We start from the raw sequence: 22286 nt of genomic DNA, 5'->3' as shown, positions 1-22286 counted from the left end.
ATCGTCACGATAAACTTCTTTCATCTCATCGAAAGTTTCTTTTGTCGTACGACCTTTCAAGTATAAGAACCCGATCACTGATCTGCATTCACCCGTCTCCATTATAACAGCTTAGTCCACTTCAGCAGCCATAAAAAACAAACGAATACTAGTGGAAAGCTGAAATTTACAATATGACACGTAGAGATATGTATAATTACAGCTGTACAAGTCCCGCTACCTGCAATAACCAGTGAGTCAGGGGAAATCTTTAATGAGCAAACCCTCGAATATCTGTCTATCCGTTAATCTATCAATCTCCTCTCTAAATACGTGCACGCGCTCACACACGCACACACACACACATACACACACACACGCACACACACATATGTACACTCATACACCGAGGCATTAGGCAGTCAACTCGTTACGGTCACCTCCGGTTACAGAAGTTCGCGCTTACGGAGCGATAATTGACTTCGGGATACGCTCTGTATGGGAAACTCGGATACATTTTTGGAATTTCATAACTATTCTTTTTTCTAAGCCAAAAGACTGCATCTCGGCATTTTAACTGAGATCAAAAGGATAGTTAATAATTTCGAAAACTCTGGCCATGACACATATGTATATGAGTGGATGGTGTATAGAAGCGGTTATGTATACATCAGTTATGGTGTGCGGGGTGGAATTTTTCACTGTGAGTGTGCGTGTGCGTGTGTGTGCGAGAAAAGTGATAGGGGAAGAGCGTGGAATTTTATGTCTTAAGTCAGAGGGGTAAAGGCATCGCCAGTTCAAATGCGAACAGACTTATCACACAGGAGGAAATATAAGTCATTATTATGATCCTGAGATTAAAGTCCAGTCGAAGCAATGGAAACATGATTACTCATCACCTCCAAAGAAGGTTCGTGCCCAGCCCTCAGTCTTTCGGGACCAGCGTGGAGTAGTGATGATGGGTTTTCTGGCACCACAATTAACGGGACCTATGCTTCTCTGTTGCAGAAATTGCGGGACGCTATCAAAGCAGAGAAGCGTGGCATGCTGACCAAAGGAGTCGCCCCTCCAATACGACGCCCCAGTTCACAATGCACATGTTGCCCTGATGAAATCCTTCCTCATCCTGACTCCGCACCATCTGAATTCTACCTCTTTCCAGCGATGAAGTCTTTTTTAAAGATGAAACACTTTTCGGATGATAATGAACTTATTTCCTAGGTAAAGCAACCTACCGACATCTACAGACGAGATCTTCACAACTGTATAAACCGATTGGAGAAATGCGTCACCATTGGTGATGGCTATGTAGAGAAGGACTAATAATTATACTAAATTTCGTTTATCCCATTCCTTGGGAAGTGGGTCAGGGGAAATCTTTAATGAACAGCCCTCGTTCTTGCATACACACTGTTCATCGTACGTTTAATGTCCAGTTTATCCGCGCTGTTATTGCTGCCATAGGAACAGATTTGGAGGCAGGATTTTACAGCTGAGTTCTCTTCCTGACTCCGCTCCTAAGAAATTCGTCAGGGAATGAAATTTCATATTTCACAGGAGAAATGTCAGCATTAACATTGTTTTGCTCATTCTGTTACCAGAAACACAGTATAGCACTTGTGTGTGTATGTGTGTACTGATAGATAGATAGATAAATAGATAGATCATCAAACGAAATTTATCGCCCTTTGATTAAATAAATTTTTACTTGGATACTTATCAAGGGAGATAAGTGTGAAAAAAAAAGCTTTAGGGGTTACCTCCCATCTATTGTAGTTTTGCTCTCATGACAGGAAATTTTAAAATATTTGAAAAAATAATTTCTTTTTTCCTGAAGATCTCCAAAATTGTAATATTAATCAATGTTATGAATGATTTAGCAGTTAATTAGGTGAGGTTTAAAGTAGTGTAATATATGTCATTTATGTATTGTATCAATGCATGCTGCACGCATACATACATACGTACATACATACATACATACATAGTGCCTGCCAGCCAAACTACGTTATTGGTTCAAGTAACTGACCACTGTCCTCCTACTATGACTACGGTAGATAGCAGGCACAACCGCAACGATTAGTGTAGTAGTAGTAGTAGTAGTAGTAGTAGTAGTAGTAGTGATAGTCAGGATTATATGCCAGTGAAATGTGTCCTTACTGAAATTTTCCGAGAAAAAATAACTTTGGCTTTGAAGGACTCCTTCGAGGAGAGAGTATTCTCTACCAAAATAAGTGAAAAAAACCCCACCAGATACGGTATTGAAAGCTGTTAACGAAATTGGTGATGAGTATTTACAACAGTGTGGTGAACCCAGATACTGGCAGATTAACACCTCCTGGACGCTCGATGATTAAAAACCCGAAAAATACAAACAAGTAAACACAATTTCCACATAAACAGAGACGCAGACCACTTCTGCCTAAAACGAAAACAAGGTGGCAGTGGCCTAACATCGATCCAAAATACCTTTGAATGTCGCATCATATCCGTCGGAAGGATAGTCCCGAGGGCAAAGAAATAAGATCCCACAATATGGTAGAAGCCATAGCCACTCATAATAAAAAGGAGTACTGGTGGAATGTACCAGTGAAGACCTCAATAAAATGTAAGCACAACAGACCTGATATGATTTGGGATAGAGAAGAGAAACTGTGACTAGTTGTGGAAATTAGCTGCCCAGTAGATATTAACATGAAGCTGAAGATAAGTGAAAAAGAGAACACCTTTGCTGAACTATTGAGAAATCTGCAGTTACTCTATCCAGATTACAAGTTCAGGTTTATACATGTAATTATTGGGGCCTAATACCTATCTTGAGAAATTAAGCATCTCAAAATCAGAAAGAAGAAAGCTAATTCGAAGACTACAAGATCCACTCCGTCACTGGAACTGTAAAAATCTGTAAAACTTTCCAGAAGTTTATCATTTAGATATATATGAGAATGTCTAGATATGCAACTATATGCATGAGAATACATACATAAAACATACAAATCTGCACATACATACATATATACATATCCTGTTGTTGATGTTGAAATTCCAATGAAGGAACCTTGGATCCAGCTTAGAAACCGATTGTTTCTCTATTGGCAAGACATCTTGAAATAAGCTGAATAAAGACATACATACACACATATATAAATAATATAATATAATGGAAGTCTGTCAGGGTTCGATAATGACGTCAGTGACACCGAAGGTGGGAGCGGAACCCAAAGGCGCAGGCCTCAAAGGAAGTTTTCAGGCTGTCCTTGTATCGCCTTAGTGGTCTTCCAGGGTTTCTTGCTCCAGAAGCCAGCTCAGAGAAGAAGATCATCTTTGGTAGATGCGCGTCATCCATTCGGATTACATGTCCGACCCACCGGAGCTGGGCCTTCATGATGAGGGCTTGGATCTCGGGCATTTAGGCATTGCGAAGCACCTCAGTGTTGGAGACTCTGTCCTCCCAGGAAATTCCCATGATTCGTCGCAAGCAGCGGAGGTGGAACTGAACGTCCAGAAACTCAATGAACCAAAAACAAAAGAGACCCTCATTGCCAACCTTGCGAACCAGCTTGAACATCTGCCAGCAGAGGGAAACCTTGAGAAGGCCTGGGCCAACTTCCGGGATGCAGTGTATGACTTTGCCAGCTTTACTCTTGGCCACACAAAACGGAAACACAGCTTTACTCTTGGCCACACAAAACATCAGTTTTTCGCAGGCTAATGGTCAGTCCGAGGCTTTTGCTGCCTCTACGAGACAAGAGGCAAGTTCTTGCAGGTCTGGTTCATTTAATGCTGCAAGCGCACAATCGTCTGCAAACAGGAAGTCTCTTACTAGGGCTTAAAGAATCGGCTGTCATATCTATAGCGAATAGTGACACCAGCATCAGACTTTGGCAGGGCGCGGAAGAGTATGGTGGCAAACATGAGGCTGAAGAGTGTGGGAGCCATCACATAGCCTTGCTTCACACCATTGGAGACCGGGAATGGATCAGAGACATCTCCGTTTTCCACGATGCGAGCCATCATGCCATCATGAAATGACTGGATGATCCTGACGAGCTTTGATGGGCAGCCTAGCTTGGACAAGATATCCCACAGGCCCTCTCGGCTGAGAGTGTCAAAAGCCTTCGTCAGGTCCACGAAGAGGATGTAGAGGTTCTGGTTTTGTTCTCTGCACTTCTCTTCCATCTGCCGTACTGCAAAGACCATGTCTATTGTCCCCCTACGGCACTGACCCTTCGTTCTAGAACTGCTGTATCAGCTCAGTCAACTTGATGGCAACAGCTTCACCTCCCTCTTTGAAGACCTCTGGGGGTATTCCGTCTGTTTAGGGAAAGTCTGTTTAGCAGCTGACTGAAGTGTTCTCTCCAGCGCTCTATGATGTATGATGATCACCACCCTCCTCCAGGAGAAGAAAGAAGCGTTCACAGCCTGGCTCAACGATAAAGACTCCCAACCCAAGCACGACCGTCTCAAGAACATCAGAGGAAAGGTGCAGACTGAGCTGCGACAGATGAAAGACAAGTGGTGGGAAAACAAAGCTGCAGAACTGCAGCAGTGTGCAGACGAGCACAGCTCCAAGAAATTCTTTGCCGGCTTGAAAGACGTGTATGGCCCCACGCTAAATGAAATGGCACCTGTGCGCTCTGTCGATGGAACCCTGCTTACTGAGAAGAGCGACATCATACAGCGCTGGAGTGAACACTTCAGTCAGCTGCTAAACAGAGCTTCCCTAAACAGACGGAATACCCCCAGAGATCTTCAAAGAGGTAGGTGAAGCTGTTGCCATCAAGTTGACTGAGCTGATACATACAGTAATATCTATAACACACATATGTAGTAGATTCGTGATTCGAAACTGAATCGCTGAATTTCCGTCTAAGTGTCACGGCTTAGTAAGTGTCATGTGTCATGTGGTCGACCAATCAGCATCAACCCATCACGTGACTCAGCTTTCTAGATCTTCTTTGTACCTTTTATAAAACCACTTTTAGCGTCAAATTCTTTGCAGAGTGTCGAAGGCAGCTGTGCGAGATGCGCCTCCACTGGCTAGAGCCAGACGGCCCACGCAATTGTAAAATGTCGAGCCAGTTGCGGTGAAAACTTCATTCTCATTTTATTCACCAGCAGTTACAGGTACCGAATGCCAAAGAGTTGCTTTAGTAATTACATCGTCAGATTTCCATTTTCCAACATGCCAACAGTTGTTTTACCAACTTCATATTCAGCCGAACAGATGGAATCTACAGATATGCCGCCATGAATTTAGCCTGATATTTCTCCAGTCGTGATAGCGTAGTCACAGAGCTATTTTGTCATAACTGAAGAGTTTATCTATTTCTATGTATGTAAATTATTTTTGTATTCATCAGTGGAAGACCAATATGGAGAATACTATGTGCAATGAATAAAACTTCTGTTAATTGTTCACAAGTATGTTGGCATACTGTTGTTCATCATTTACACGCTGCCAGTAACCCAACACAACTACTACAGAAAACCAGTACATCACGATACACACATTTAGATACATACATGCTCATACATATACATACATATACGTATCCATACATATACATATATTTACGTGTTCTTCCTTTCCGTGTTTTTTCTTTCACATTGTTTTTTTTTTTCTATTTAGTTCTCAGTAAACAAACCAAGTAAACTCTGAGTAAACAAACCAAGTACGATGCACTATGTCAAGTATTTGTGCATTTATTTCCCATGTAACATGTACAATTTAGTAAATATTAATGATACCCATGGACGTGTTAAGGAAGCAGAACAGTCGACTCCCATGCAATTTTATTTAGATATAAACGAAAAAACTATGAACACAAATGACACTATATGGATCTTGAAAGAGATGTTTTTGCCTTTGTTGGCAGAAGAAAAAAAACTATCAATTATTTTGTGAATATTTTTCCAAAAAACATGATGGGATACTATCGTTCATTATTTAGTATTGCTATATTGTTTAGTCGTGTGTCACCAGATATGCTTTCGATCAATTGAGGATGCTGCACGTATCCTTTATACATCGCGATATAGCCGGAATGAAGATCGTGATTGGTTGGCTTACACACTGGCGCGAAATAAGTCAAAAGACAAACTGCACCAAATGCCAACCAATCAGAGCAGTGGACACAATAGAGTCAAACTACCAAATATGGTTGTTATCTAGCACGAGATCATTTCTAATATGTCTCTCAACTGGTGAGGATATCAGTTACGCTACAATCCATTTATCCTGATGTTCTGATGACAAGGACTTTTTGCCTGCTTTGTAAGTCGGTTTGTCTTCAGTTTTCAAAAGCAAGTGCTACTATAAAAACTGCGAAAATGATTCTCTCGATTTCATTGGAAATTCTTTTTGATACATAACTATCAAAAATGGATACAAATTCTGAAGTACATGGCATTCATCATGTTCGTTCGTTTATAAGCTATCTTCTTTAGGTTTAGTCTACTAAGAACCAAGAGAAATTCAACGATGCGCAGCAAAGTTTGATGGCCAGAAAGTTAAGAAGTAGAAGGATTTCAAGTTCCTTCAGAACTGCTTCAGTTTGGAATAACGCAGGGATTAATAGGTTTTAAAAGCATAATTAAGTTTCAACAAATATCATAAATGATATGAAGTAATGACTATTTACACCACCTTTTTCCACTGAATAAATAAAGTCATCATCAGACACTTCTAATGCCACTCCAAACAATTTCTGAGTTGGGCGGCTTTCAATAAATGGTCAGCTGAGAAAATTCCCTAATTTGGAGTAAATGAAATAGTTCCGTACACGTATGTATGTATGTATGTATGTATGTATGTATGTATGTATGTATGTATGTATGTATGTATGTATGTATGTGTGTGTGTGTATGTATGTATGTATGTATGTATGTATGTATGTATGTATGTGTATGTGTGTATGTATGTATGTATGTATGTATGCATGTATGTATGTGTGTGTGTGTATGTATGTATGTATGTATGTATGTATGTATGTATGGATGTATGTATGGATGTATGTATGCATGCATGTATGTATGCATGTATGTATGTATGTAAGTATTGATGTATGTATTGATGTATGTATGTATGTATGCATGCATTGATGCATGTATGTATGTATGTATGGATGGATGGATGGATGGATGGATGTACGGATGGATGGATGTATTGATGTATGTATGTATTGATGTATGGATGGATGGATGGATGGATGGATGTATTGATGTATGTATGTATTGATGTATGGATGGATGGATGGATGTACGGATGGATGGATGTATTGATGTATGTATGTATTGATGGATGGATGGATGGATGGATGGATGGATGGATGGATGGATGGATGGATAGATGGATGGATAGATGGATGCATGTATGTATATACATACATACATTGTTCAGCTTTATTTCAATATTTCTTGCCAATAGAAAAAGAACTGGTTTCTCACCTAGACCCAAGGCTCCTTCATTGAAATTCCTACATCAACAGGGTATGTATGTCTGCATTTGTGCATGTATGTATGTATGTATGCAGATTTGTGTTTAGTTTTATATATGTGTGTGTGCGTGCGTGCATGCGTGCGTGCGTGTGTGTGTGTGTGTGTGTGTACAGAGCAGTTAAGACAAATTCACCGTTTTGTAATCACGGTTCAATCATTATTATATCAGTATTTTATAGTTCTTCAGGACAGACATTGTTGTTCTCACTAAACGAATTAATTTCGACACTGCTCTAACTATATTATATAAATTCCCAATGTTGGAAGAAGAACAAAATCAAACTCAACGACAAAAAAGAAAAAAAAAACATAAAGCGAAATACATTGCTTCAGTGCTAGTGCAATATTACCGTTTTCCTAAATCTGATAAGATAATTAGAGAGAAAGTATAATTGTGTCTTAATTTAGGAAATGACTCATTTCTTCTCAACTTTCCAGACTGATATTTCTATAATGGTCCGCTACGAATACGGTAGAATGTCAGCTGAAACAAGAGGAATTGAGCGGGGCAGTTACAATAATTCATGGTCATTATTTTACCATTAACATTAATTTTCTGCAAAAAATAGCGTTCGATATTACGATGGAAGGGAGTTTACATTAACCGTCAAGACGGCGGTCCATTTCTTGTCCTTGCTGATCAAACTGATCATGGCTCAGTACAAAGAATCCTTTTTATCTACAAATGGAAAAGTGGTTACCGTGGAAATGTGGTGGTGTCAACAGAGATACTATGATGGCCGTAGGTGTGTTGGTTGTTTTGTTGTTATAAGTTAAAGGTGGTGGGAGATTTAGTAGCATGAAAGTGTAGTGACCCTATAACGGCGCGCGCTCGCGCACCGTCCATTTGTATTTCGCGCGTGTTGGTGCCTTTACCAAGGCAGAGAAAGGAAGGGCCCTCTCGCGCATGCGCGAACCACCGGAAGCACGACCCTGGCCAAGGCAGGGGGATCGTAGAACGTTTGACCGCTAGCAGCAGCAGCGGCGACTTGGGACAGCAGCGACCTAAGGAGCAGGACGTTAATATTTTCTCTCCGTTCGAACTGATTCTAGCAGTCCTTACCAAAGGCCTTTAACCAAAATTGTTGCAGACCAACATCGTCTCCATTGTTCGACGCCATCTTGAATCCGTTTCTGTTTTGGGCGGCTGAACATTGTAAATATTACAATCGATTAACTTTCAGCCTTGCGCGCCCAGAACCAAGGACATCAGATAACACACTTATTGTTATTGTTACCAAGAAAGAGAATAAAGTAGTATATATATATTTTACGTCTGCGTCTTGTTGTTTCTGACGGGTAGAGATTCTGGATTATTAAAGCAACGGCTAGTGAGTGATTGCTTTCTTGTACCCCGAAAGTACAAGAATAGATATTCACACACATCAAGTTCGTTACAGTGGTGACCCCGACGTGATTCTGGTCTAAAACCAGAGATCACTTAACAACAAAAAAAAATCCAGTTTTCCTGCGAAGTCGGAACACGATTTAACTCTACGCATTCATCTTTCGACGATTTGTTTCCGGCCACCACAAACAGTTGTAGAAGGAGCCTCTTTCTTATTCTACAGCCATGATGACGAACGCCATCACATCATCGATGCCTTTTCTCCACCTTCGTCATCGCAGTCGTCGTCTTTCTACTTCACGTCGTCGCTATCTTCGTCGCCATCATCACTAAGAACGATGTTGTCCCAAGTCCACTACAGTCGCCTTCCTCCACCACCGTCGCCTTTCAACACCGTCGACCAAAATGTACATAGCAACTCGCGGAAGTTTGGTCCACTTGCCGTTTGTGCATTAGCACACCAAGAATTCACAGCCCAGCACTATCTACGAGATTTCTTCTGTTCCAGTTAAACTGTCACAGCATTGAAGCCACAACCGTTACACGATATGTGTTCAATCGGCATCTGCATTTGTGATCTCAACATTCTGTTACAGAACGAACTGCTATTGTACATCAGGCTATTACAGACTGGTAAATTAATTCTTGTCTGAAATAGCACATGAGAGACATTTTTTTCTATGCGCTGTATGTTTTTACATTTTGCTCGCATTCACCTTGTATGTATTTTGTCGCACACACGTACACACACATAAATGCTATCTCTCACATACATACGTCACACATGCTTTTCTCGCTTGTTTTTTTTTCCATGCTGAATTTGCCTTTTGTGGACACCCCTCATTTCTATAGACCCTAGGTCGGTCACGTATACATAGAGAGGGTTGTTTGTCCATTATAACGCGCCAGCATGTCATACATTTGTTCCTGTACGAACGAGGCATATAATCGCTTAACCACTGGCATATTCATTTGCTGTTTTTCGGTCTGGCAAGCTCTATTGCATTTCATGCGCCTCTTGCTCCGCACGTGTACTTGCCTTGTTTTTTGCAACACGTTTGCAGTAGCTTAGTTTTTCCCGACTCATAGGACGTCGGATGTTCACATGCGCTGCGCCATGTTTAGGCGTAATTATTTTCCCTGTTAGACCACTGTTGGTCACGTAATTAACAGAAAATTATCTGTGTCGCGCATCACACCAGCATGTTTGCACTTTTGCCTTTTGTGTTACTAGCGAGTTTCTGCCAATTCCATTTCCTCTCCTGCAGCAATTGATTTAACTGCTATTTTGCAGGATCAACCACCTTTAGAGAAGTTGGATTTTAATTTCGTTTAGGTTCATTAACTGTGAGTTTTGCTTTCCCTCCGCTCCTTACAGCGGAAGGCTTTATACTTTGTGACGTATACACTTTCATGCATGCACTCTTGATTTTTGCTCATTGAGTATTTTTTCTCTTTTTCCTTTAGTAAATTTCTTGTGTATGTTATAAATTTTGCCATTATATTATTGTGTGCTATTTGGTTATCTGGTGTCCACCTTAAGTTTTGCAGTCACTACAATAAGTTTCCTTTCGTGCGTACGCACTGGAGGGGAGCCTTGTAGTGACCCTATAACGGCGCGCGCTCGCGCACCGTCCATTTGTATTTCGCGCGTGTTGGTGCCTTTACCAAGGCAGAGAAAGGAAGGGCCCTCTCGCGCATGCGCGAACCACCGGAAGCACGATCCTGACCAAGGCAGGGGGATCGTAGAACGTTTGACCGCTAGCAGCAGCAGCGGCGACTTGGGACAGCAGCGACCTAAGGAGCAGGACGTTAATATTTTCTCTCCGTTCGAACTGATTCTAGCAGTCCTTACCAAAGGCCTTTAACCAAAATTGTTGCAGACCAACATCGTCTCCATTGTTCGACGCCATCTTGAATCCGTTTCTGTTTTGGGCGGCTGAACATTGTAAATATTACAATCGATTAACTTTCAGCCTTGCGCGCCCAGAACCAAGGACATCAGATAACACACTTATTGTTATTGTTACCAAGAAAGAGAATAAAGTAGTATATATATATTTTACGTCTGCGTCTTGTTGTTTCTGACGGGTAGAGATTCTGGATTATTAAAGCAACGGCTAGTGAGTGATTGCTTTCTTGTACCCCGAAAGTACAAGAATAGATATTCACACACACGAAGTTCGTTACAAAAGTAACTGCAATGTCGTTATCATAGTTGTGAATAGTGATTGGGGTTATAGCTTCAATGATAACACAGTGGCTGTAAAAGGGAATGATGGTTGTAGTGAGAGCGAAGTGAAGATTTTAAGAAGATTTTAACCCTAAATTTCCGAAAAACCGGTAGCATATTTAATATTGTACGCATCATTCTTTCAACCCTGATATAACGCCAATTATTATTATAAATAACTTGTAGGACCTCGTTCGGTCCTGCCTGGATTTGAAACCAAATCCACCCACTTATTGCTTGCAAAGATAGCGGAAAATCTCTTTCTCCTATCAAAAGGGAACAGTGATTGATGTTTCCACTTGATCCGTGAACTCGCTGACGTGAATGTCAACGGAGAAAATATTGACTTCCATAAAGTGGAAAAAATAAATGGAAGGAAAAACGTTGGTAAATATTTCTGTGTGAACGCAAGCAGCTGTTACATGGTAGCAGGGCATGTTAGAAATAACAGCCAAATCTTTCCTTTTCTGGAAAAGGAAGCGCTTATGCGTGATTTCGATGTCACATTCGTTGAAAGCATGCAAAATAGACTGGAAAGGGAAAAAAGACTCATGAAATAAAACTCCCACCTTTCTTTTCCGGAAAAACGTGGTTTGCGGTGGGTTTGGAGGTCAGATACGTTGATTGCACTCGAAAAAACTGTGGAAAAAAATTATTCCACACCGAGGTAAGAAGTATTTACTGAAAGAAAATATCTTGTACCGATTATATCTGTATTTTAATTAATTCAAATTGATGTGCTTCATCTGGAAAAGTTGCAAACTTTTTGTCGGTTGCGACCTGAGATAATTTTAGTTACAAATCAAACAGGTAAAATGCATTAAGAATTTCAATTTTAGTGTTTATCCATAATGTTATTGCTTTTACACCTGTTAATTAAATTCATCTGCCCATAAAAGTCAAATTTACTCAGCGGGATCAGCTAAAATTACATAACTATTAACCACTGGCAAGTATGTAAAAAATTTACCAAGTTACAAGTAAATATTGTGGACACCCCTCTTGAACCTGAATAATTCAAAATAATGTGAACAAAATAAGCATTACATTTGACAGATTAATATGAACACTAAAGATGTTTTTAGGTGGGTTTTTTTTATCTTACACGCACACATAACACGGCCTCGCTTGGATGGGACTACACTATGTTACTTTGATACCATCATTCCAGAAAATTTGTTTATGGGAAGAAAAATATTGAAAAATATCAATAGAAGTGTGAATGAGAAAGAAACGAGAAAGGAGGTTTTGGAATGTGCTAGAAACAACAGTCAAATCTCCCTTAAATTGCACATTTTCCTCTGAAAATATTAACAATTTTTTTTATGTTTCTCTCACGGGTTTTAACTGCGTACTGAAAAAAAAAAGTGGCCAAAATCGTTTCGGACTGAGGTGGTAAGTTGGTTGCGGGAGTGAGAAAAAAATTTTAAGATTTTTTTTCGTGAAAAGATGTTTCCCTTCATTCTGAAGACTTTGGTGAAAAACTTTGAAAAAAAAATCCCCGTCCAGTTTATGTGGGCCATCTGATCCGAAACTCCATAAACTCCCCCCACCAAAAATTCTGCCTACAAAATTCTACACCGTTTAGAAGGTATTTGTATAAAATTTCATTAAAAAATACCTATTTTCCAGAAAGTTATGAGGTGGGGAAATGTCGGGTCCTGGTGAATTTTCCGAAACTCCTCTCCCCAACCCCTCGGAAATTTTTTCCAACAAATCTTTACATACTCTTAATTTACAGGATATAAGCAACTATTTATTGAACGTTTCGTTAATAAGTATCGTTTTTCTGGAAGTTATAAAGCAACAAAGTGAGTGGGGTATTAAACTGTAGTTATGCCTTTTCAATAAAAGTTAACATTAATGGATTAACGTTAACTTCCGTTACATTTTCAAAGAATTAACAGATTAACGATTAACGAAGTTAACTTTTTGGTTGACGGATTAAATAACGAAGTTAAATTTTCGATTAACGGTGCCCACCTCTGGTTATAGTCGTATGGTGGGGATCTCTATCTAGTCAAGTGATAATGGTGTAGCGCTTAGTGAAATACATTATCCCTCTTTGAGAGATATCATACAAATAACGTCGTGGTAGATAACAGCCATCCTTCGGTTGATTTGGCCCAGTTGTGTCCGCTGCTCTGATTGGTTGGTTTTGGTGCAGTTTTATCTCTTGCTTTATTTCGCGCCAATGTGTAAACCAACCAATCGCAACCTTCAGATAAGGCCCCGTGACACAGTCCTCCAGGTTTTCTTCTGGGGCCTCTAGATTGTTATAAAACCCAGCGATCGATTGAATCGCTTGTCTTTTGGTTCTAGACCATTGACCACAGAGCATCCAGCGACAGCCAGCCAGTTCGAGCGACTCAACCATGTTCGAGCGACTCAGCCATGTCTCAGCAACAACAACACCATCGCAGCATTTCAGGACCTTTTCCCACCGTCACCATCACCACCGTCGACTTCAACAATATGTACACATCAACATCGACCAGGTTTGAACTTCACGCTGTTTGTGAATACTCACCAAGGTTAACAGCTAGCCTGCTTGCGAGAATCTTCTGTAACAAGTAACCCTGCATAGGATAGAAGCCGCAACCTCTACATGCGTAGTAACCGGCTCTCCACTTTGTTGCCTCAACTTCTCTGTTACAGAACCTCTGCTATTGTGTATATTACTACGAACTAGTAATTCTCTCCATTTGTGTCTGGACACTCTTTTTATGCTCTGTATTGTTACTTATTGTGTACACACGTAAACAGACACTCTTAAGACACAAACATATTTAAATAAAGTCTTTTCTTTCATACATTATACGGTTGTGTTTTTTCCTTATTCTTTTTGGCACTTATTTTGGTTTCTTTTGTAAGGCGACTGTGCGGCGTTCAAAAAGGAGACATTTGTCACCATCTCCTTTACGCACGGTCGCTCTACAATGGTATGTGCTGCGGTATTTGTAGTCTGAGATTGCAGAAGTGTAGTAGAAGTGCATCTAGGGTGACATAGAGAGGTTTCTAGTAGTGTAGTGGTAGCTTAGCCTACTGAGTTACAGAGCAGGCAAGAGAAAGCTCAAGAAATCACAAGTCAACCGCAGGGAGTCTATAAATAAGTGGAAACTGACGAGCTGCTGTGGTTGGGTATGTATTATAAGGAGGTGCAGGAAAGCCATCAACATTCAAAAGGCATTAGTGAAACGGTATTGTGTTAAAGCACTCATTAGTCTGGAGAGTAGTCTGTAGCGTTTGTGTTATTTGTTGGGGACGTCATCCCACACGCTACCCTGATCTTAAAGATCACAATTTCTCTACTCCATGTCGTAGTCCACCATCCAACCGGGAGGGCGCCTTGCGCGTCGAGATCTTCTCAAGCTGGGCACCTCGTTCTCCCCCTCTTCACAATCGTCGTCCGTCGAAGCGACAATCCTGAGCATTTTGCTTATACGTGACTAGCGAGCAATGTATTCAAAACTTTGCTAATGATAGTTGGAATAGTTCGTGAAGTGATTTTCTTTTAGTTGAAGATGTTATAAATACTTTGTGAATTTCTGGACTAAGCAGGCTTATCAGACGTATATAATAGAGTAACAAGCTACTAATCCCATACGTATTTTTTTTTTATTGTCTGACAGAAAATCTCCTGGACAGCATTTTAAAGGTGTTCGGGTGTAAAGTGAAGATTTGGTAGCTAATACTAGTTGTTCAATCGACGAAGTAGAGGTTCCCTCGATATATTGTCGGTAATATAGAGAAGTAATGAGAACTTAACTTTTGGCATATGGAATCCGACTAGAAATTTGAGCAATAATTATACAATTAAACATGACAAAAGTGGCATAGAAAGCTACCACCACAAATACCAAGAAAAAACATTTGCACATCTCTAACATTAATACCCTCACAATGTTAATTCTACAAATTGTTATTGTCAATATAACATACTCATTCACCAATAGAAACCACTTATGAATTATCCATTGCCCATACTCTCTACAACAATAAACTATGATTTAGCACAGAGGCTGGATTCGAAACTGACGAGATTATCTCAGAAATGAGATCAACACTAAATTTCTTCATTCTTACTAGATACATTATATGAAAGGTGAGCCTCTATACGAACCATAAATGCTTCTGGATATTTGTACAGAAATATTCAACCCCCCACCCCACCCCCAAAAAGAAAAAATTTCTCTGCCGTATTATATTATATATAAATAATATATAAACATAAGGTTTTGGATAGGCTTTAGCCATGGTTGACCATCACGTGAAAATTTACACTGTTTGAACACTATTATTTTGGTCTATGCTTTTCCTATGTTTCTGACGAAGAGCTCCGCTCGAAACATTAAACCCCTTCTTTCCTTCTTTCCTGAGCGTCCAATTATACTATATTTGTTCCATGTCCTCGCGTTGTTGTGTTTTCTCTTTGTGTTTTCATGTTTGGATTAACTATATATATATATATATATATTATATATATATATATATATATATATATATATACTTGGAAAAGGATGCGTGGCGTTCGATCATATAATAATATAAATAATATATATCTATATGCATCTATACATACATATATGTACATACCTACATATATATACATGCATATATGGGTACAGGACATCAAAAAAGCGTTGAACACAATGAGAAACGAAAACATAAAAACAAAAACATGGAAACGAACTTTTTTTCAAAGAACGAAAAAACTGAGTACAAGACATACAACACAAGGAATATTCCCCTTCTTCAGTTGTCCCTGTTTCATCTACTCTGCGTTTCGAAAGTAAGGACAAGACGCTACTTCATTGAAACAGTCCTACCCGCAAAGCAAATTAAATAAATTTGGGATTTTTTGCGGAGGGTAAAAGTGGTAACAACAAGACAGTAAGAACAAAACAAGACAGTAAAAACAATAAAAAAGTAAAAACAGTAAAAGACAGAACAACGAAAATAAAACAATAAAAACAAACGATGAGGGTTGTTAAGCCAAGACGATGGAAAAATTATTTTGAATGCTTAAGGAGACAGTTTATGAGAGAGACAGAATAAGCGGTCTGGTCTTGGTGAAGATAGCAGTTGGAAAGATTGCTTCCCTCTGATCACGTGTCAGTGACGAGAGAGTCGAGGAGGAGGAGTAAGATGAAACAGGGACAACTGAAGAAGGGCAATATTCCTTGTGTTGTATGTCTGGTACTGTTTTTTTTTTTCGTTGTTTGAAAATAAGATCGTTTCTATGTTTTTGTTTTTATGTTTTCATTTCTCATTGTCTTCAACGTTTTTTTTCTTTTGATGCCTTGTACCCATATATGCATGTATATATACATATATATGTAGGTATGTACATATATGTATGTATATAAGCATATATTTATATATTATTTATATTATTATATGATCGAACACCACGCATCCTTTTCCAAGTATGTATATATATATATATATATATATATTATATATATATATATATGTATGTATGTATGTATGTATGTATGTATGTAGTATGTATGTAGTATGTATGTATGTATGTATATAATTCTTTTCTCCTTGTATATAGCGGGCCGCAGAAAATCGCTTGGCGGGTCGCATGCAGCCCGCGGGCCGCGAGTTGGAGAACCCTGATCTAAATAGATACACGCAAGTAAGCACATAAATGCAAAACAAGATGGAAAAATAGTACTCGAATACCTAAGGGAGAGTAATATGCTTTCATTAGAGTTGCAAAAGCTTCACGAAACTGTTACTCAAAGTTTCACGTTCCCGTTCGTCCGAACGGTATTTCACCGGTCTTAACGTTCTGAGTTCAAATTCCGCCGAGGTCCACTTTGCCTGATTTTGTCTGACTTTGCTTCCCTCCTTTCGGGGCCGATAATATACTTATATAATAATAATGTTCGTCCTTCGGTTCGAAGATGACCAACTGACATCATCTGATGGAACTGCCGCCATGAGACCGGAGGTGGCTGGTGAGGCCAATCCGGGCAAGGAAGCCCCTCCCACAGGTGGGGCAGAAGTGGGTAGGGGCAGTGCTACTGGTGCAGGCGGCTCTGACTTTACGCATCTGACGTTTCTGCTCCGCTGACCGAATCCGTCCCTCCTCGGCTGTCCCTGCTCCCACGGTGATTGCGCTGCGCCAGGATGAGCGGTTGGCAGCAAGTGTCTCCCAGGTCTCTGTTCCGATGGAGAAGTCTTTGAGAGAGACCTTGAGACTATCCTTGTAGCGCTTTTTCTGCCCTCCGACTTTGCGCCTGCCCTGGCCGAGTTCACCGTAGAAGAGCTGTTTTGGGATGCGAGTGTCGGACATGCGGGAGACGTGGCCCGCCCATCTCAGCTGGGCCTTGCGCATGATTGTGATGGTGCTAGGGAGATCTGCCTGCTTCAGAACTTCCGTGTCTGGGACTTTGTCCTGCCAGCGGATGTGAAGGAGATTCCGAAGACACCTGAGATGGAAGTGGTTTATCTGGCGCTCGTGCCTTCGGTAAGCAGTCCACGTCTCGCAGCCGTATAGTAGGGTGGTAAGCACGACTGCCCGGTAGACTTTCAGCTTGGTGTTGAGGCTGATTCCTCTCCGCTCCCAGACTTTCTTTCGCAGTCTCCCAAACGCGCTGCTTGCCTTGGAGATTCTGTTGATGGTTTCAGCATCTATGTTGGCATTGCAGGAGAGAGTGCTGCCCAGGTAGGTGAAGTTTTCCACCACTCGTAGGATCCGTCCGTTCACCCTTATCTGAGGCTCATGGTATTGTTTGCCGGGGGCTGGCTGAAACATCACTTCAGTTTTCTTTGCACTGATGGTGAGACCGAAGTTGTCACAGGCTGATGAAACCTGTCCATCTCGAGCTGCATCTCCTGCTCATCGATTGCATTAAGGGCGCAGTCGTCAGCAAAGAGAAAGTCTCTGACGACTGTCTCCCTCACCTTTGTGACAGCCTGCAATCTCCTGGAGTTGAAAAGTTTCCCGTCTGTCCTGTACTTGATGTTGATACCGGACTTGCAGTCCCTAAAGGCGTCGGACATCATTGCCGAGAACATGATGCTGAACAGTGTTGGGGCCAGGACACAGCCCTGCCTGACTCCGTTGGTCACCTGGAAGGCTTCAGATGAGTCGCCGTCTTCAAGGATTCTGGCTGTCATTCGTCGTGGAACTGGCGGACAATTGCAATAAATTTGCTGGGGCAACCAAATTTTCCCATGACCTTCCATAGTCCCTCCCGACTGACTGTATCAAAGGCCTTGGTGAGGTCAACAAAGGTCATGCAAAGGTCAAGGTGCTGCTCCATGCATTTCTCCTGGAGCTGGCGGGCGGCGAATATCATGTCAGTGGTCCCTCGACCCGCACGGAAGCCACACTGGCTCTCAGGGAGAAGGCCTTGCTCCAAGTGTTCCAGAAGGCGGTCAAGCAGGACCCGGGCCAGGATCTTGCCTGCTATGGACAAGAGGGAAATACCTCGGTGGTTGTCGCAGGACTGCCGATCTCCTTTCCGCTTATAAATGTGAACGATTGTTGCATCCCGGAAATCTTGAGGGAGTTGTTCCCTGTCCCACATCGACTGGAACAGGCTGGTGAGCTGACTGATCATGGTGGGGCCGCCCGACTTGAACACCTCTGCAGGGATGGCGTCAGAGCCGGGAGCTTTGCCGGTGGACATTTTTTTGATGGCTCTGCTCACTTCCTCGACTGCAGGGGGAACAGCCAACTCGTGGTTTGTTGGCACCTGGGGGAGTCGTGCGATGGCTTCCTCGTTGATCTGGGCTGGTCGGTTGAGCACGATGTTGAAGTGCTCCGCCCATCTCTCAGGATCAGCCTCTTGTTAGTCAGGAGTGAGGTTCCATCTGAGCTGAGCAGGGGGGGGGGTTGATCCAAAGGAGAACTGCGGTCCATAGACAGCTTTCAGCGCCTCGTAGAATTTCTTGGTGTCGTGTTTGTCTGCGTATCCCTGAATCTCATCCGCCTTGGCGCTTAACCATGCGTCTTGCATGAGGCGGAGTTTAGCCTGGACTGTGCTGCGAATGTTGTTGAAAGCGGCCTTCTTTGCCGTGCAGGTGGTGTCATTTTGGTGAGCCCGCAGCAGACGGCGTTTCTCTTCCAGGAGCTTTTGGATTTCCTGGTCGTTTTCGTCGAACCAGTCCTGGTGGTTCCTCGTAATTTGGCCCAGAGTTTCAAGGGCGATGGAATGAACCGTGTCCCTGAATGATTCCCACTGCTCATCGATGCTGGACTGGTCACTCCGAATGTCCAACAGCTTACTGTCCATACGTGACTGGAGATCTTGTGCAGTCAGCTGGTTCTTTAATTTCGTGATGTTAAGCTTCCTCGTCACTTTCTGACCCTGTGGTCTTCTCTTAGGTCGGATGTAGAAATCCATCCTGGAGATGATGAGGCGATGGTCCGTCCAGCAGTCAGCTCCGCACATGGCTTTGACCAGTCTCACGTCCCGCCTGTCTTTCGCCCTGACGATGACGTAATCTATCAGATGCCAGTGTTTGGAGCGTGGATGCATCCATGATGTCTTGTTGCGTGTTGGCAGACGGAACAAGGTGTTGGCGATGGTAAGATCATGAGAGGCACACGCACGCAGGAGGAGCTGTCCGTTGCTGTTGCTCTTTCCGATTCCTTGCTTTCCCAGTACGCGATGCCAGGCTTGGTGGTCAGTCCCGACACGGGCGTTAAAATCCCCAAGGAGGATGAGCTTCCCAGGCTGGGCTGACGTGATGAGGGAGTCGAGTTCCTCATAGAACCTGTCCTTAACTTCTTCAGGGTTGGTCATGGTGGGGGCGTAAGCACTGATGATGGTCGCACTAGTCTTGTTTCCAAGTGGGAGCTGCATCTTCATCAGCCGATCGTTGATACCCTCGGGGGGCTTTCCAGTTTCCGCACGTGTACTGACTTAATGGCAAAACCAACACCAGCCTCACGACGCTCTTCGCTGCTGCGACCACTCCAAAAGAAAGTGTAGCCGCCGCCTGTCTCTGTCAGCTGGCCTTTGTCCGCAAGGCGGGTCTCGCTCAGTGCTGCAATATCGACACTGTATCGGCTCAGTTCTCTCGCCACCAGAGCAGTTCGTCTCTCTGGTCTGTCCGCTTTGGTGTTGTCAAGCAGAGTTCTCACGTTCCAAGTTGCGAAAGTGAGCACCTTTGTTTGTTTTCTTCTTTCTTTGTTTCGACCGCTTGGAAAGGATCCCCGCCAGCCGCGGTTTGCTGACCAGGGTGAGGTGAGGCAGGCTATGTTTAGGGCAACCTTTTCTAGCCCCGTCCTCATGCTGGGGAGGCGAGAAGAGCGATCCTGAAGAGGGCTGCTCGGTCACTCAGGAGGCTGCCGGACTCCACTGCTGCCTCAGTTCAGTGAGGGGCGACCACATGTCCTGAGCCGCCTGTGTGTGGGTTCACGACTGCAGCTCCCAGTGTATCCTCACCTGCTACTTCGCCGTTTCCCCATCGCCACAGGACTTTGGGATGGTGTCATGGCGTCATGATGTCGTGACATGCGCGTGACTTGGATTATAGTGAGGGTGACTTGCGCAGGATCAGCCTCACTCTCTCGTCCTGGTGCGCCGGATCCAGTAGCAAGACAAAGTCAAGACGACTGGGGGTAGACCAAGATGCAGGAGCTGCCGGAAGGTGGCACGCATGGCGCAATCCAACCGCCTTAGGGGCTCCACTCCGGATTTTGGATGGCCATTGACTCATGAGAGAGTTCCTCTGCCCTTTGACAGGTTTTGTTTTTAGTCCTGCTGGGTGTCCAAATCACCCTCCTCACCAAGAAATCTTGGTGGGGTTGCCAGTTTAGTCGCCAACGACCCGACCATGTAACAGGTTGTACTGGGTTACATGTTACCAGTAGCTCTAAGCGGAGACCTGACATACTTATATAGTACCAGTTGAGTACTAATTATATTATTAGTATCAGTTGAGCACTGTGGTCGATGTAATCGACTTACCCACTTCCAGAAATTGCTGGCCTGGTGCCAAAAATCGAAACAAATATTACCAAATATAGTTAGGGCGGTGAGATGGTAGCAAGCCGAACTAAATGCATTTCGCCTGTCTTTACGTTCTGAGTTCAAATTCCACCAAGGCCGTCTTTACCTTTCATCCTTTCAGGGTCGATAAAATAAGTACCAGTTGAGCACTGGGGTACATGCAATTGACTCACCCGTCCCCTGAAATTGCTGGCCTTGTGCCAAAATTATAAATCAGTATTACCAAATATAGTGATGTTGTCTGTCTGTGATTTTAGTTTTCGGATTTAAATATGTCAGGTTCAAATTTTGAGGAAAGCTGCCAGCTGCAGGAATCCTCTCGCAGAGCGTTTGTCGAATGAAATCATAATGAAAGCATTCTGCTATTCCATCAAGGTTGGGTGATAATCTGTAGTGCGAATTCTTTCTGTAAGGAGCAAATGCAAGTGCTTTGTGGAAAGAGTGGCCTTAAATAGCTAATCTTTATCAATAGTTATTGAGGTAGGAGTTCCGGAATGTGATGTGCAGGTGTGGTGTGTGCGAGAGATTCGAAATAAAGGCACCTACCTTCTCTTCGCTCAGATGGAGACCCTTCAGCGGTAACGGATCCTTCGACACAGCCCGACCCGAATGCTAGAAATAGCAGCTGCTTCACCCAACCTTAGCAACGTGATCACCCGTCTTAACACCTCGACGACCCTGGCTCGAAAGGCAGAAATGCCCGCTCGCTGCGCGCGCGTCTCGGCTTCCCCTTCCGGTCAACCCCAAGTTCCGGTCAGCTCCCCAGCTGCTGACATCATCCCACACGCCACCCTGATCTTAAAGATCACAATCTCTCTACTCCATGTCGTAGTCCACCATCCAACCGGGAGGGCGCCTTGCGCGCCGAGATCTTCTCAAGCTAGGCACCTCGTTCTTCCCTTCTTCACTATCGTCGTCCGTCAAAGCGACAATCCTGCGATGGTCCAAGACGTGTCGCGGAATTCCATCCACGGAGACGTTGTTTCTGGAATTGACTGCCGTCACCGTTCCTCTGCTCCAATGAGAAGTACAGCGCGCCTTTGGTGGCTTAACCCAGACTTCCTCCCCTATTTTCATGCAAACGGGTCCCTTCTCTTCCTCGTGGCCCTCCGGCGCTTTGCTCGGGTGCCTCCATTCATATTTAAATACAGCTCTCTGCGGCACAGATTCCTCAGCTTGTCCGGATGGGGAGACAAGTTGTACTAAAAAACTGCTTCAAGCGGCGAAATGTGCCCTCTTTCCG

The 22286-nt window shown here is 42.8% G+C and overlaps 1 long non-coding RNA gene across 1 annotated transcript; it reads left to right on the top strand.

Moving 5' to 3' along the window:
• The first annotated feature begins 7566 nt into the window (after window positions 1–7566).
• Window positions 7567–16826, top strand: LOC118765707. Its single transcript, XR_005001572.1, has 3 exons — window positions 7567–7580; window positions 8496–8498; window positions 16709–16826. It is a non-coding gene; the product is annotated as an uncharacterized LOC118765707 (long non-coding RNA).
• The last annotated feature ends 5460 nt before the right edge of the window (window positions 16827–22286 follow it).

The sequence above is a fragment of the Octopus sinensis genome, linkage group LG13 (assembly GCF_006345805.1).
Source record: "Octopus sinensis linkage group LG13, ASM634580v1, whole genome shotgun sequence".
Lineage (NCBI taxonomy): Eukaryota > Metazoa > Mollusca > Cephalopoda > Octopoda > Octopodidae > Octopus > Octopus sinensis.
The sequence above is the reverse complement of the archived record's forward strand: the minus strand, read 5'-3'. Positions and strand labels throughout refer to the sequence as shown.